Here is a 16,487-nt window from a genome sequence, read left to right as displayed (position 1 = left end):
AAAATATCCGGTGGAAGATTTTCAAAGTAAAACTTATGTATGAGAAGTGTTTTCTGACATCTTAAAAAAAACATCAGTTTTTTAAAATCATGAAATAGGTGGTTTGTTAAAGAACGTCGTCTCTTAAGGTAAATCAAGAAGACAAACTGGCAAATCACAGGACTTCAACAGATGTAAGCTGCTGTGCGTCTACTTTTAACACGAGGCTCAAAAGTTGCCTTTTTGTTTTTCACATATATGCCGGTTATGCTATGCTATCTCTACAGCTATGCTGCTATAGGCTTAGGGTACCCAAGGACATACAGATCACTTTTCCCCACTCACTTTCTCCTACGACTCTCCATTCATATTTTCGATTATGGTTAATAATATGTTTTCCGGTGTTGATCAGGATATTATGCTATCATTATTCGCTGATAATGGGGCTTTATGGAGAAGGGGAAAAAAATGTAACATTAGTGTATGAAAAAATACAAAATGCTATTAAATCTGTTGAGAATTGGGCTTATACTTGGGGGGTAAAATTCTCAGTAGATAAAACTAAAACAGTTGTATTTAGTAGAAAGAAGGTTGAACAAATTGATTTAAAAATGTATAAAGAAAAAATAGAAAAAGTAAGTAACTTTAGATTTCTTGGAATATTATTTGATTAAAAACTGCTATGGGGTGACCATATAAGATATATTGAGGGAAATTGTAAGAAAATTGTGAATATAATGAGGTGCTTAACAGGATCAGATTGGAGGGCTGATAAAACTGTTCTAAAAACAATATATATCGCTCTGATAAGATCAATATTAGATTATGGATCTGTATTATATAAACAGGCTGCAAAAACAATGACACATAAATTAGACATTATTCAGAATCAAGCGCTGAGATTATGCTGTGGGGCTATGAGAACTTCTCCAAATTTGGCTGTACAGGTGGAAATGGGAGAGCTAACTTTGCATCTAAGATATAAAAAAGTTACGATGAATTATTGGGCAAATTTGCAAGGACATAGGGTAGAAAGACATCCAGCATTTAAAACTTTACAGCCGTGCTGGGAAAGTGGAAAGGCAAAAATATACTGTTTTGCTTGAGCAGCAAACAAATGTGGTAGGGAAATGGGATTACAAGGGAAGAGATTTAGCACAGCTGTGCCCTATTCAGTTACACCTTATTGGTTGTTTCCTAGCATTAATGTTGATCTAGATATCCATAAAGAAATGCAGATTTATAAGGATAAGAGGAATTGGATAGATGTAGTACATCATAGAATTGAGAACACATACAGATACCATCTGGTAATATACAGATGGTTCTAAGGATTCAGATTCAGGTAAAACAGGATTTGCATATTTTATTCCTGAGTTAAACATATCTTTGAAACAAAGAACATCAAATCATTTAGCTGTCTTTACAGTTGAAATGATTGCAATTCTGAAGGCGTTACAATGGGTAGAACAAAACAGAATAGAAAGAGTTCTTATCTGCTCAGATTCACTGTTCTCCTTGATGTCGATTATGGGTTTCTCATCCAAAAGCTGTATAGATTTAGTATATGAAATGTATGAAATTTTATTTAGACTTATACAATTTCATTTAATAGTTAAGTTCATGTGGATTCATCCTCATAAAGAAATAGAAGGTAATGAAGTTACAGATTGTTTAGCCAAACAGTCTTTAAGTCAAGATAGAGTTATGGAAATTGCATATAGTGAATCTGAAATACAATCTGTTATTAAGAACAAAGTAAAATCAGAATGGCAGCGGCTTTGGGAGGAGGGAACCAAAGGGCGACATCTATTTCAAATACAAAAATCTGTAGTTAAAATGGAAGTAATTGGAGAATATCGGAAAGAACAGGCAGTGATAACAAGATTACGATTAGGACATACAAGATTAAATAAAACATTACACATGTTGGGTAAACATCCAACAGGCAGATGTGATTGCGGAATGGATTTGGAAACAGTAGAGCATGTTCTAATTCAGTGTGAAAAATATAGGGTGAGGAGAGAAAAATTAAAGTACTAGCTAAACATGAAATGATAGAGTATTTATAAGATTTTTAAGACAAACGGGATTATTTGAAAGAATATAAAATAGCTCGGTTAGATACTCGGCCCACATTCTAGCATTGTAGATGGCGATAATGCATCTAAACGTTTGATGCCACCCGCCAAAAAATCTCAAAAAGAAGAAGAAGTAGAATCAGCACAGAAGATATGAAAGAGAGAACTGAGGCTTACTTTTGCACTTTCTACTATGTCTCACTGGCACCAGGAGATATTTTCCTGGTTTATTGAGCAACACTTTCTTCTGTCTACATGTAGAACTGGCTGCTGCAATGAGATGCAATGTGTTGATCTGAAGAACTTTTAATGTGTTCAGCTACGTTAGGATTTAATGCTTTTATTTTGACTGAAGTAAATGACCAGATATTTTCACATCATGATGCAAATCCAGCTAGAAGCTCACAGAGAATGTTGCTACTGTTTTCTATCACAGACAGATCATGTAACTTTACCTGTAGCTCAGGTGAAAGTCCCTCTGCTCTCTATTCCTTATCATGACCCTGGTGATGCTCATTAGAGTGAACCTCCACCTCATGTCTTGCTGGGTGAATCAGTGATTAGCTGTAACTTACAATTAGCCCATTCTAAATCAGCATTCAAGTTTTACCGCTTTCTTCTCCTGGGTTATCCCGCTCTGCTTCCACCTGTTCCTGCACACACGCATCAGTCTCTCACTCCCCAGTTGGCTCCGCGGTTGCTCTGAAATGAGCCCTGTTCGAGGCGCTCAGTGTAACTTTTCAGGTAATGAACGAGGCAGGTTGACAGGCCTGGAGTGAACTGCTATTATGGACTTCACCAGAATGCAGAAAGGAGTCCGTCTCTGCCTGTGCGCATAGTTGTATTTTTTGTCTTCTCCTTTTAACTCATTAGCAGGTTAGGTGGAGTGGGAGGTGATTATATGGAACACAATTGATTGTTTTTAAATGAAAATGTGAAGTCCAAATACCATTTTGTGGCTGCATCTTTTTAATACTTTTCTTCTATCAAGAAGTCCGGGGCTATTCAGAAAACATCCAGGGCTTCAACCCCGGACGCCCAGGTGTAACGACGCGCCAGGTTGGCAGTAATAGTTAGCTAAACTTACTCGATGACATGACTACGCAGATTCACCGGGTCTGGGTAACAGAGAAAAAAAAAAAAAGAGGAAGAACAAAGTTATTGGTACCAATAACTGCAGATGCATGGCCCTGTCCCAATACCCACACTACACCCTACGCCCCTCTATGAAGTGTGCACTTTGTAAAAGTGCACGTAATGGCTCGAGTGCGCAGGTTACAAGCGTCCAAAATTGCAGAAATGAGACACTAGGAGTTACTTCATCATCTTGCACCTCTGCGTGGTAACTACGATATCAAAAATGGCGAGAGCCGTCGCAGTTTTTGCATTTTTGCTGCTAAAAATGATTTTAAAACTACAACAAATAATTATTTTGAGGAGAAGAAAGCGCAGGTACCGAAGGAGGTTTATACAGCAGACTCTTTCTCACAAATTCGATCAGCCTGGTAGCCAGTCTTCATTGATTGCACATTGCACCAGTAAGAGCAGATTGTGAAGGTTCAATTAGCAGGGTAAGAGCACAGTTTTGCTCAAAATATTGAAATGCACACAACATTATGGGTGACATACCAGAGTTCAAGAGGACAAATTGTTGGTGCACGTCTTGCTGGCACATCTGTGACCAAGACAGCAAGTCTTTGTGATGTATCAAGAGCCATGGTATCCAGGGAAATGTCAGCATACCACCAAGAAGGACGAACCACATCCAACAGGATTAACTGTGGATGCAAGAGGAAGCTGTCCGAAAGGGATGTTCGGGTGCTAACCCGGATTGTATCCAAAAAACATAAAACCAAAGCTGCCCAAACCACGGCAGAATTAAATGTGCACCTCAACTCTCCTGTTTCCACCAGAACTGTCCGTCGGGAGCTCTACAGGGTCAATATACACGGCCGGGCTGCTATAGCCAAACCTTTGGTCACTCATGCCAATGCCAAACGTCGGTTTCATTGGTGCAAGGGGCGCAAATCATGGGCTGTGGACAATGTGAAACATGTATTGTTCTCTGATGAGTCCACCTTTACTGTTTTCCCCACATCCGAGAGAGTTACGGTGTGGAGAAGCCCCAAAGAAGCGTACCATGCCCAGAGGGAAGCATGGGGGTGGATCACTGATGGTTTGGGCTGCCATATCATGGCATTCCCTTGGCCCAATACTTGTGCTAGATGGGCGCGTCACTGCCAAGGACTACCGAACCATTCTTGAGGACCATGTGCATCCAATGGTTCAAACATTGTATCCTAAAGGCGGTGCCGTGTATCAGGATGACAATGCACCAATACACACAGCAAGACTGGTGAAAGATTGATTTGATGAACATGAAAGTGAAGTTGAACATCTCCCATGGCCTGCCCAGTCACCAGATCTAAATATTATTGAGCCACTTTGGGGTGTTTTGGCGGAGCGAGTCAGGAAACGTTTTCCTCCACCAGTATCACGTAGTGACCTGGCCACTATTCTGCAAGAATGGCTTAAAATCCCTCTGACCACTGTGCAGGACTTGTATATTTCATTCCCAAGATGAATTGATGCTGTATTGGCTGCAAAAGGAGGCCCTACACCATACTAATAAATTATTGTGGTCTAAAACCAGGTGTTTCTGTTTCATTGTCCAACCCCTGTATATAGAGAGAGAGAGAGCGAGAGAGAAATATACTGCTATATATTTATATATAAAGATACAGATATAATATACAGATATATTTATATATATTTAGATATATATATATCTATATATAGATATATGTATAGATATATCTACATAAATAGATATATAGATAAATAGATATATATACAGGTCCTTCTCAAAATATTAGCATATTGTGATGAAGTTCATTATTTTCCATAATGTCATGATGAAAATTTAACATTCATATATTTTAGATTCATTGCACACTAACTGAAATATTTCATGTCTTTTATTGTCTTAATACGGATGATTTTCCTATCTCACAAAATTTGCATATTTCATCCGACCAATAAAAGAAAAGTGTTTTTAATACAAAAAACGTCAACCTTCAAATAATCATGTACAGTTATGCACTAAATACTTGGTCGGGAATCCTTTTGCAGAAATGACTGCTTCAATGCGGCGTGGCATGGAGGCAATCAGCCTGTGGCACTGCTGAGGTCTTTTGGAGGCCCAGGATGCTTCGATAGCGGCCTTTAGCTCATCTAGAGTGTTGGGTGTTGAGTCTCTCAACGTTCTCTTCACAATATCCCACAGATTCTCTATGGGGTTCAGGTCAGGAGAGTTGGCAGGCCAATTGAGCATAGTAATACCATGGTCAGTAAACCATTTACCAGTGGTTTTGGCACTGTGAGCAGGTGCCAGGTCATGCTGAAAAATGAAATCTTCATCTCCATAAATCTTTTCAGCAGATGGAAGCATGAAGTGCTCCAAAATCTCCTGATAGCTAGCTGCATTGACCCTGCCCTTGATAAAACAGAGTGGACCAACACCAGCAGCTGACACGGCACCCCAGACCATCACTGACTGTGGGTACTTGACACTGGACGTCTGGCATTTTGGCATTTCCTTCTCCCCAGTCTTCCTCCAGAGTCTGGCACCTTGATTTCCGAATGACATGCAGAATTTGCTTTCATCCGAAAAAAGTACTTTGGACCACTGAGCAACAGTCCAGTGCTGCTTCTCTGTAGCCCAGGTCAGGCGCTTCTGCTGTTGTTTCTGGTTCAAAAGTGGCTTGACCTGGGGAATGCGGCACCTGTAGCCCATTTCCTGCACACGCCTGTGCACGGTGGCTCTGGATGTTTCCACTCCAGACTCAGTCCACTGCTTCCGCAGGTCCCCCAAGGTCTGGAATTGGCCCTTCTCCACAATCTTCCTAAGGGTCCGGTCACCTCTTCTCGTTGTGCAGCGTTTTCTGCCACACTTTTTCCTTCCCACAGACTTCCCATTGAGGTGCCTTGATACAGCACTCTGGGAACAGCCTATTCGTTCAGAAATTTCTTCCTGTGTCTTACCCTCTTGCTTGAGGGTGTCAATAGTGGCCTTCTGGACAGCAGTCAGGTCGGCAGTCTTACCCATGATTGGGGTTTTGAGTGATGAACCAGGCTGGGAGTTTTAAAGGCCTCAGGAATCTTTTGCAGGTGTTTAGAGTTAACCCGTTGATTCAGATGATTAGGTTCATAGCTCGTTTAGAGACCCTTTTAATGATATATGCTAATTTTGTGAGATAGGAATTTTGGGTTTTCATGAGCTGTATGCCAAAATCATCCATTTAAGACAATAAAAGACCTGAAATATTTCAGTTAGTGTGCATTAAACCTAAATATATGAATGTTAAATTTTCATCATGACATTATGGAAAATAATGAACTTCATCACAATATGCTAATATTTTGAGAAGGACCTGTATATATATCTTGTTGGCTTGTGGTCGAAAGTATAGGCAGTTCTGATTCTGATTTGATGGTTTATTGTGGATAAATACTCCCAACTAACTTATTTAAGCCATATATTTTTAATTACAGGTATTGATTTAATATTTTATTTTCATATATTTCAGGCTAAAGGACTGCTGAGGTACACCAGACTGAACTCCACCATGCCAGTTTGCAGTGCAGACTACAAAGGTTTGACACCCTAACTCTGTGTATTTGGATGTTCATCAAGATCTCAGACCAGACTTCCGCCTTACAAGGGATTCAATGAATGGTTTGATGATGGTTCTGAAAAGAGATCAAGATCATGGCTGGGGGTATCCACTGGAGATTTTGGTCTTTGTGTATTGGCTTGCACATGGAATATCATACAGAGTTGCAGCCCGAGCATTCTCTGTGCCAAAGTCAACAGTCTGCCGGGTTGTGCACCAAATTGCACAAGCAATAAAGGAAAATGCACACAAAGTCATCTGTTATCCAAAACAGGAGGAGTTAGAGGACATTGGGGTGGGATTTGCACGTTTAGCCCGCCACAAAGCTTTTCACAAAGCTGTTGGTGCAGTGGACGGCTGTCTTATTCGAATTAAGCCCCCAAATCAAAACAAAGACGACTACTTTAGTTATAAGCAGTTCTACTCCATTCACCTGCAAGCTATTTGTGACTCCAGCGCACGATTTCTGAACATTTTCATTCGGTTTCCTGGCTCTGTCCATGACACTCATGTTCTTGAAAACAGCCCTGTCTATGTGAATGCTGAATACCCACCACCTGGCTACTTTATTCTGGGTGATGGCAGACATCCTGCATTCAGTGGCCCATAGCCATCATCACCCCTTACAAACAGCCACTTCAGAGCCGGGTTGAAGAAAGATTCAACCACTGCCATGCACGTGCACGTTCTGTTATAGAACGAGCTTTTGGCATGATGAAAGCTCGCTGGCACACAACCATGTTTAAAGCATTAGAAAATAACATTTTGCACTGAAGAAGTCACTGCATGTGCTTTCTTATACAATGTCTGCCTGACCCATGGTGATGTCCTCGAGCCAGAAGATGTTGATGAGCAACACCCACCACCACCGCTACCTCCAGGAGATGCAGGACAGGAAGCAAGTGGCAACATGTTGAGAGCAAGACTCTCTGCCCAGATTTCTGCACCACTTGCTTTAGAGGCACATCTTTGTGAACATGATTACATTTAGTCAGTCTCTTGTTCTGATTTTTCTTGTTAACATGTTTATGATTTGAATTGGTTAATGTTGTTTTTGTAAATATTGAAGATACAATAATAAAAATGCATAATTTTTTTTTACCACAAATTAAAAATGCATGGATAGTAATGTTAAAGCATATACTTAACTGAAATATTGTATGTCTATGTTTTTACATATATATTGTGTGCCTTTTGTTAGGTATTATTAAGTCAACTCAGAGGCAAGAACGATACAGTCAGTTTTACTTGCAGCAAGGGTAGCTCACTTTGCAGTGCAGACTACAAAGTTTTGACACCCTACCACTTTATTTATATGCACAGTTCAACAGACAGTTCAGACAGGGTGTGTGTGTGTGTGTGAGGCTGAAAAGAGGCTGGTTCCCACGGGATGCGATTCAGCCTAGTGTGTGTGTGCGTGTGTGTGTGTGTGAGGCTGAAATAGATAACGATGATAGGGAGGGCTGCATACCAGAGCATGATACAAAGCGGAGTGCAGCTGCACTACAGCACAAAGTTTTTACATGAATGATATGTTTTCGCACCCATCCAACACCTTTCAACAATGACAGCACCTTGTTGTGACACTGTTTTTGTTACCGAAAATGCGTTTACAATAGTAAAGACATTTGATATTTTTCATAAATATTTGTTCATTGTATTTATCACAAATTCATCCACAGTTGCTGTGGAGTAAAACATCAACAGAGCAGACAGGAAGCATAAATGGTTGGTGGCTTTTTCGGAAACAGACACTTTCAGAGAAAACAAAGAACAAATACACTTTCACTTGCTGCTTTCTTTTTTAAAAGAACATTTTAACTTGCAAGACATTTTAAAGTGCAAATATATCGAACACATTCAACAAAGATAAAATAAAACTAAACCGTCTGCTTACTATTTAGACAACACAGTTTTTACTTGGTTAGGTGATCAACAAGTCTCCCAAACAGATCTAGCATTTTATCCATTTGTCCCTGTGAATGGTCCAGCCAGGCTCTGTCCCGGTCATCAATCTCTTTTTGCCTCCTCTCCAGGTTTTCACACCATTCCCTACGGCCCTCTACTGCACTCTTATCACTCTTTCTCTTCCTTTTAGGAGGGGGACTTGCTGAACTTTCTGGTGAGCTGATCTCTGAGTTCACTGATCCTACTGCTGACAGAGTGGCTGTGTGCTCCTCCTCCTTATCATCTTCCGTCTGGCTGGGGCTGACCACTACACTGCTTGGCCCTGAAGAGTATAGGCTGACTGGATTTACTGATGGCTTCTGGCCTATAACTTCATGCATGGCTGCATAAAATATCCATGTTGCTGCAGTCACTTCTCCCTCGTCTGTCCCTGACCCAGTTTTTGGAAGTGACAAGTCCTTAACATAGTAATACATTCATATACTACACAATCACAGAGGCACTTTAAATTATCAAGCAACTTACCTTGTACTTCTTTTTAAGATTTTCCCAATTTGTTTTGCATTGTTGCGGTGTCACTTTTCCCTCCAATCCCATTGTTTTTATTATTTCACTGCATGAGACATATATATACTTAACACTTATTGCTTTATACTTACGTATTATGTTTCTATTGTTTACATCTATAAACTTATAGCCTTGGGTGGAGGCATTCCTGTGTCCAGTAAACAGATGGTCATTTTCAGATCTAAATTGGATTAAATTAAAAGTAATTTCATCCGTCCCTGTAAAAGAAAAAAAAAGTACAATTATTATAAGTAAAAATAACTACCGTATGCATTTTAATGTGGCAGTACACTTTTCCCCCAGTGGGCCCACCACCTGCAGGGGGAACCGTGAGGGACCGGTGCAAAGAGGATTGGGTGGCGGACGAAGGTGGAGACCTCAACGGCCCGATCCCCGGATGCTTAGGCTGGCTCTAGGGACGTGGAATGTCACCTCGCTGGGGGGGAAGGAGTCTGAGCTTGTGCGGGAGGTCGAGAGATATCGACTAGAAATAGTCGGGCTCGCCTCCACGCACAGCGTGGGCTCTGGAACCCATCTCCTTGAGAGGGGTTGGACTCTCTTCTACTCTGGAGTGGCCCACGGGGAGAGGCGGCGGGCTGGTGTGGGTTTGCTTGTTGCCCCCCAGCTCAGCCGTCTCGTGTTTGGGTTTACCCCAGTGGATGAGAGGGTTGTATCCCTGCGCTTTCGGGTTGGGGAGAGGTCTCTGACTATCATTTCAGCCTACGGGCCGAGTGGTAGTGCAGAGTACCCTGCCTTCTTGGCGTCCCTGTCGGGGGTGCTGGATAGTGCCCCTCCCGGGGACTCCATTATTCTGCTGGGGGACTTCAACGCCCACGTGGGGAACGACAGTGACACCTGGAGAGGCGTGATCGGGAGGAATGGCCTCCCCGATCTGAATCCGAGTGGTGTTTTGTTATTGGACTTCTGTGCTAGTCACGGATTGTCCATAACGAACACCATGTTCAAACATAAGGGTGTCCATCAGTGCACTTGGCACCAGGACACCCTAGGCAGGAGGTCGATGATCGACTTTGTTGTCGTATCATCAGACCTTCGGCCGCATGTTTTGGACACTCGGGTGAAGAAAGGGGCTGAGCTGTCCACTGATCATCACCTGGTGGTGAGTTGGATCCGCTGGAGGAGGAGAAAGCCGGACAGACTCGGCAGGCCCAAGCGCATAGTGAGGGTCTGCTGGGAACGCCTGGCGGAGCCCTCGGCCAGGGATGTATTCAACTCCCACCTCTGGGAGAGCTTCGACCAGATCCCGGGGGATGTTGGAGACATAGAGTCCGAGTGGACCATGTTCTCTGCATCTATTGTCGATGCTGCTGCCCATCGCTGCAGCCGTAAGGTCTGCGGTGCCTGTCGTGGCGGCAATCCCAGAACCCGGTGGTGGACACCGGCAGTAAGGGATGCTGTTAAGCTGAAGAAGGAGTCCTATCGGCTGTGGTTGGCTTGTGGGACTCCTGAGGCGGCTGACGGGTACCGTGAGGCCAAGCGTGCTGCGGCCCGGGCTGTGGCAGAGGCAAAAACTCGGGCCTGGGAAGAGTTCGGTGAGGCCATGGAGAAGGACTACCGGTTGGCCTCGAAGCGATTCTGGCAAACCGTCCGGCGCCTCAGGAGGTGGAAGCAGTGCTTTGCCAACACTGTTTATAGTGGGGGCGGGAGACTGCTAACCTCGACTGAGGACATTATCGGGCGGTGGAAGGAGTACTTCGAGGATCTCCTCAATCCTGCCATCACGCATTCCGTGGTGGAAACAGAGGCTGGGGACTCGGGGTTGGACTCTTTCATCACCCAGGCTGAAGTCACCGAGGTGGTTAAAAAGCTCCGCGGTGGCAAGGCTTCGGGGGTGGATGAGATCCGCCCTGAGTACCTCAAGTCTCTGGATGTTGTAGGGCTGTCATGGTTGACACGCCTCTTCAACATTGCGTGGCGGTCGGGGACAGTGCCTCTGGACTGGCAGACTGGGGTGGTGGTCCCCCTTTATAAGAAGGGAGACCGGAGGGTGTGTTCCAACTACAGGGGGATCACACTCCTCAGCCTCCCTGGTAAGGCCTACGCCAGGGTATTGGAGAGGAGAGTCCGACCGATAGTCGAACCTCGGCTTCAGGAGGAACAGTGTGGTTTTCGTCCCAGCCGTGGAACACTGGACCAGCTCTATACCCTCTACAGGGTGCTCGAGGGTTCATGGGAGTTTGCCCAACCGGTTCACATGTGTTTTGTGGACCTGGAGAAGGCATTCGACTCTGTCCCTCGTGATGCCCTGTGGGGGGTGCTCCAGGAGTATGGAATCAGGGGCCCTTTATTAGGGGCCAGCCGGTCCCTGTACGAGCGGAGCAGGAGTTTGGTCCGCATTGCCGGCACTAAGTCGGACCTGTTCCCAGTGCATGTTGGACTCCGGCAGGGCTGCCCTTTGTCGCCGGTCCTGTTCATAACTTTTATGGACAGGATTTCTAGATGCAGCCAAGGGCCGGAGGGGGTCTGGTTTGGGGACCAGTGGATTTCGTCTCTTCTTTTTGCAGATTACTTGGTCCTGCTGGCCCCCTCTAGCCAAGACCTACAGCATGCGCTGTGGCGGTTCGCAGCCGAGTGTGAAGCGGCTGGGATGAGGATCAGCTCCTCCAAGTCCGAGGCCATGGTACTCGACCGGAAAAGGGTGGCTTGTCCTCTTCAGGTTGGAGGGGAGTTCCTGCCTCAAGTGGAGGAGTTTAAGTATCTCGGGGTCTTGTTCACGAGTGAGGGAAGAATGGAGCGGGAGATCGACAGACGGATCGGTGCAGCTGCCACAGTAATGGGGGCGCTGTGCCGGTCCATTGTGGTGAAGAGAGAGCTGAGCCGAAAAGCAAAGCTCTCAATTTACTGGTCGGTCTACGTTCCTACCCTCACCTATGGCCATGAACTTTGGGTCATGACCGAAAGAACGAGATCACGGATACAAGCGGCTGAAATGAGCTTCCTCCGTAGGGTGGCCGGGCACTCCCTTAGAGATAGGGTGAGGAGCTCGGCCATCCGGGAGGAGCTCGGAGTAGAGCCGCTGCTCCTCCACATTGAGAGGAGCCAGTTGAGGTGGCTCGGGCATCTATACCGGATGCCTCCTGGACGCCTTCCTCGGGAGGTGTTCCAGGCACGTCCCACCGGGAGGAGGCCCAGGGGACGGCCCAGGACACGCTGGAGGGACTATGTCTCTCGGCTGGCCTGGGAACGCCTTGGGCTCCCCCTGGAGGAGCTGGAGGAGGTGTCTGGAGAGAGGGACGTCTGGGCGTCTCTGCTGAGTCTGCTGCCCCCGCGACCCGGTCCTGGATAAGCGGAAGACGACGAACGAACGAATGAAGTACACTTTTAAATGCAGATCTTTCACACTCAAAACTAATTGCACGACACATTCGGCTGTTAAAATATGTAGTTTCATGACTTGTTGAATACAGAACAAAATTCAGTTGTATTCACACACATAAAGTTTAGTAAAACATAAATTATTTTGATACATTTTAAAATGCATTTTTTTCGGCACAGGCGCAGGAGCTGAATTACTTGACGGAGCCATATTCCACCTTTTTGCACAAAACGCCTTGTGGAGTTGTTGTTGTTTTTGTTGTTGTTGTTGTTGTTCTTCTTCTGTTTTTATTGCCGGATGACAAACCAACTTAGGTGCATTTACCGCCATCTACCGGACTGGAGTGCGGATGTCATTGCTAGTCAGAGGGAACTTAATTCACTCACATTAATGATGAGTGTGCATACCCATACACACACACAAATTGTATGTGAATGAATATGTAAGTACATATACATATATGTTCATACTTTAAAATCGACTAAACATCCTAATATTTTTTAATAATTTAATTGATTTCTAACAGATTTTGATTCCTCTCCTAAAATATTAATTAAAGAAAGTGCATTTCCCTCTCTGTTTAAAACCGACTTTAAATGCTGACGTTCTTCTGAATATTTGCTACATTCTAAGAAAACATGCTCCACTGTTTCCATCTAATTACGATAAATACAAGTCCCTGTTTCATGTTTCCCTTTCCGAAAAAGAGAACTATTAAGACCTGTATGACCAATTCTGACGTGATATAATCACTTCTTTTCGACTTCCATCCCTACTTCTATTACCCCCCACAGTCTTTTGAATATTATATAAATGCCTGCCATTATCATGATTATCCCATTGCTCCTGCCACATTTTAATGATTTTGCTTTGAATAATAGATTTTCCCTCTTCTTTGCTCAGAGGAATATTTAAGTTAATAATATCTAATTTTAAAGCCTGCTTAGCTAACAAATCTACTTCTTCATTTCCTTTGATTCCTACATGAACAGATATCCAGACAAATCTAACAGATCAGTTTCTATTATGTAACTGGACCAATAAGTGATATATATTAAACAATAAATCTAATCTACAAGATTTTCCAGACTCTATACCTAAAATTGCAGCTTGACCATCTGATACAACTATAGATCTATTTACCTCCTTAACATTATCAGAAAGCAACCATTTAGAAGTTAATATAATAGCAATTAATTCAACTGAATAAAGTGCTAAATTGTCTGTTGTTCTTCTTTAAATCATGACTTTATAATGCGGGATATACACAGCTGCCCCTGTTTTACCACTATTTGGATCTTTAGACCCATCTGTATATATTACAAGGTCTTCTTTAAACTTTTCAAAATATTCTTTAACTATAACCCATTCTGGGTTCTTTCCTTTTTAAGTATTTTTCCTATTTGCAGGTCAACTACTGGTGTGATAAATAACCATGGTAGAATTGGTGATTGTGGAACAATAAAACTATACTGAAACTGTGTCAGACCTAAATTTTGAGCTTTCATATTCCCAATCCATTCGAAGCTATTGTAGTTAGATTTATTATGTTCCCAACAGTCCTGCAGTACAGCCTTTGTTGGATGACCATATTTATGTCCCTGAAGGTTTATCCAGTATATATACATTTGCTTCATTCTTCAACCCCTAACCCTAACCCTAACCCTTAAAGGAAGTTTACCAGTCTCAACTTGTAAAGCAGCTAAAGAAGATGATCTAAAAGCTCCACAACATATTCTCAACTCCTGTGTTTGTTCTCTATCAAGCTTCCTTATTTTGAACAGATTCTATTTGCTGTTTCCAAGTAAATTTTTCATCAAAGATGACACCTAAAAATCTCACTGAATTCACTTGTTTAAGCTTTTGATTGTAAAGATTCAAAGTAATTTCCTAATGTCTTCTATCCACAAGTTTCTGTAAGAGCGTACGTAGGCTGTCATGACACACCGCTACTTCCGCTGTCCGGTTTTATACCTCAGGGTACCCAAAGGTAGAACCACTAGAATTAACGACAAATTCTGTTAATTTGTGCTGTAACGGGCGGCTTAACCAGTTTGTATATGAGTTTGGGTTCAACTTGTGCTGTTGTTGGCTGTCACAACTCAAGAAAACTGAAAAATGAGTTAGAAACATTTTGTCTTCAACATCAACAACTTCGAAAGGCCTGTCCGTGCCTATCGCCATACCCTAACCCAATCCTCCTTCCTCGGCATCGAGTACAGTGCGTACTCGATGCCGAGGAAGGAGGATTGGAAATGAGCGTGGCTGGCAGTTTTAAAACTCAAATACCCCCCCGAAGAGAGTTTATGTTTGCTCCTTTTATTTTATTGATAAAAAGCACACAGAGCTACAGCCCGACCTGGAGCTTTAATTGGGCTATGACCTACCTCCACCAAAGAAAAGAAGGCAGCTCATCCGGACCTCTGTGAGCCAGACAGCTTCCAGCAACATCAACAAAACAGCCAAATTTGTTCCCGGTGAATGAAATTGTAAATGTGGTTTGTCCTCGTTTTCACATTTTCATCAGTCTGGATGTTAGTATGTTTTTAATTCAGTTCAATTCAAAAATACTGTATTTATCCCGAAGGGAAATCAAATATTTAATTAGCAGCCAAGTGTAATTTTTAAAGACAAAATGGTTAGTAATTAACACCAGTCGCATGCTGGCAGAAGTGTATATGGGTTCATTTAACAGTCCCAGAATAGCTTTTCATAACATGTAATAAGCTAATTGACACTTTACAGTTTCTGTTATGCTAACCGAGCTTACATGAGTGTACATTTGATTGTATGTTTGTGTTATCCAGCGCGCACTGTGGATTCACCTTCAGTCATCCCAGACCAGGCCAGCATCTCCACACAACCTCCTGAGCCACATCTGCACTCAGTCCACACACAGTGGGAGGACCCTTCGCAACAAGATCATAAATACAGCAACACTTCTTGCAGTAAAGATCTCCAGGACAAGATGACTCATTGTGACGAAGTTGCATATTTTATTCTTCAAAATGACGCAGACACTTTGCTGTGCACTGGTATAGCCTTAGAAACATTTAACAGTCTTGTGTCAACCCTGGAAGGATATGAAAACAATGAATTTACAATGCCTGTACGAGATCAAGTCCTTATGACACTTATGAAATTAAAGAGTAATTGTGTAATAGGTGACCTAAGCCGCCAGTTTCATATATCACATAGCATGGCTTGCAAGATCATTTCATACTGGTTAGACAGACTGGAGGAACATTTCCAACCATAAATTCCATGGCTGCCAAGAGGAGCTATTCAAGCAACTATGCCTGCAGCCTTCAAGAAGAACATTCCGAATACTACATACATTATAGATTGCAGTGAGAGCCTTTTACAGAAACCCAAAAATCTGGACTCATACAGCCACTATTATTCACACAACACAGTCAAATATTTGGTAGCTGTTGCACCATGTGGACTAATCATGTTTGTGTCTGCGGCATATGGCGGTTGATGTAGTGACAAATTTATCACAATGGACTCTGAAATATTAACGTGCCTGAAACCTGGTGACAAAGTCATGGCAGATAGAAGTTTTACAATAAAAGGCTTGCTCTTTGAGAGAAAAGTTAGATTAGTAATTCCTTCTTTCACAAAAAAACATCGACAGCTAACTGAGGAATAGGTAACATACACGGGTCGGATTGCAAAAGTAAGAATTCACGTTGAAAGAGCAATCAGACATTTGAAAGTTTTCAAAATACTATCTCAAACTATAAGCATGGCTTCTAAAATAGACAAGATTTGAGGATATGTGCTGCTCTAGTAAATTTAAGAGAGGATCTCATCCGTGATACACAATAATTTTGATGTACAGATATATAGTGTAAATAGTTTCCAGGTCTCCCTTTTTTTTTTTTTTCTACACGTTTTTTTTTTTAAAAGCTTGTGATACAGTGCACATATAGC

The 16,487-nt window shown here is 42.7% G+C and overlaps 1 long non-coding RNA gene across 2 annotated transcripts; it reads left to right on the top strand.

Annotated features, from left to right (window-relative positions):
- Window positions 1-41: 41 nt before the first annotated feature.
- On the top strand, window positions 42-15,716 carry LOC124862678. Of its 2 annotated transcripts, XR_007036980.1 has the most exons (4): window positions 42-173; window positions 6,650-6,716; window positions 8,835-9,111; window positions 15,356-15,716. It is a non-coding gene; the product is annotated as an uncharacterized LOC124862678 (long non-coding RNA). The 2 variants fall into 2 exon arrangements; XR_007036981.1 differs by lacking the exon at window positions 15,356-15,716 and having other exon boundaries at window positions 8,835-9,609.
- The last annotated feature ends 771 nt before the right edge of the window (window positions 15,717-16,487 follow it).

The sequence above is a fragment of the Girardinichthys multiradiatus genome, chromosome X, assembly GCF_021462225.1.
Source record: "Girardinichthys multiradiatus isolate DD_20200921_A chromosome X, DD_fGirMul_XY1, whole genome shotgun sequence".
Classification (NCBI taxonomy): domain Eukaryota; kingdom Metazoa; phylum Chordata; class Actinopteri; order Cyprinodontiformes; family Goodeidae; genus Girardinichthys; species Girardinichthys multiradiatus.
This window is presented reverse-complemented; position numbering and strand designations above follow the sequence as displayed.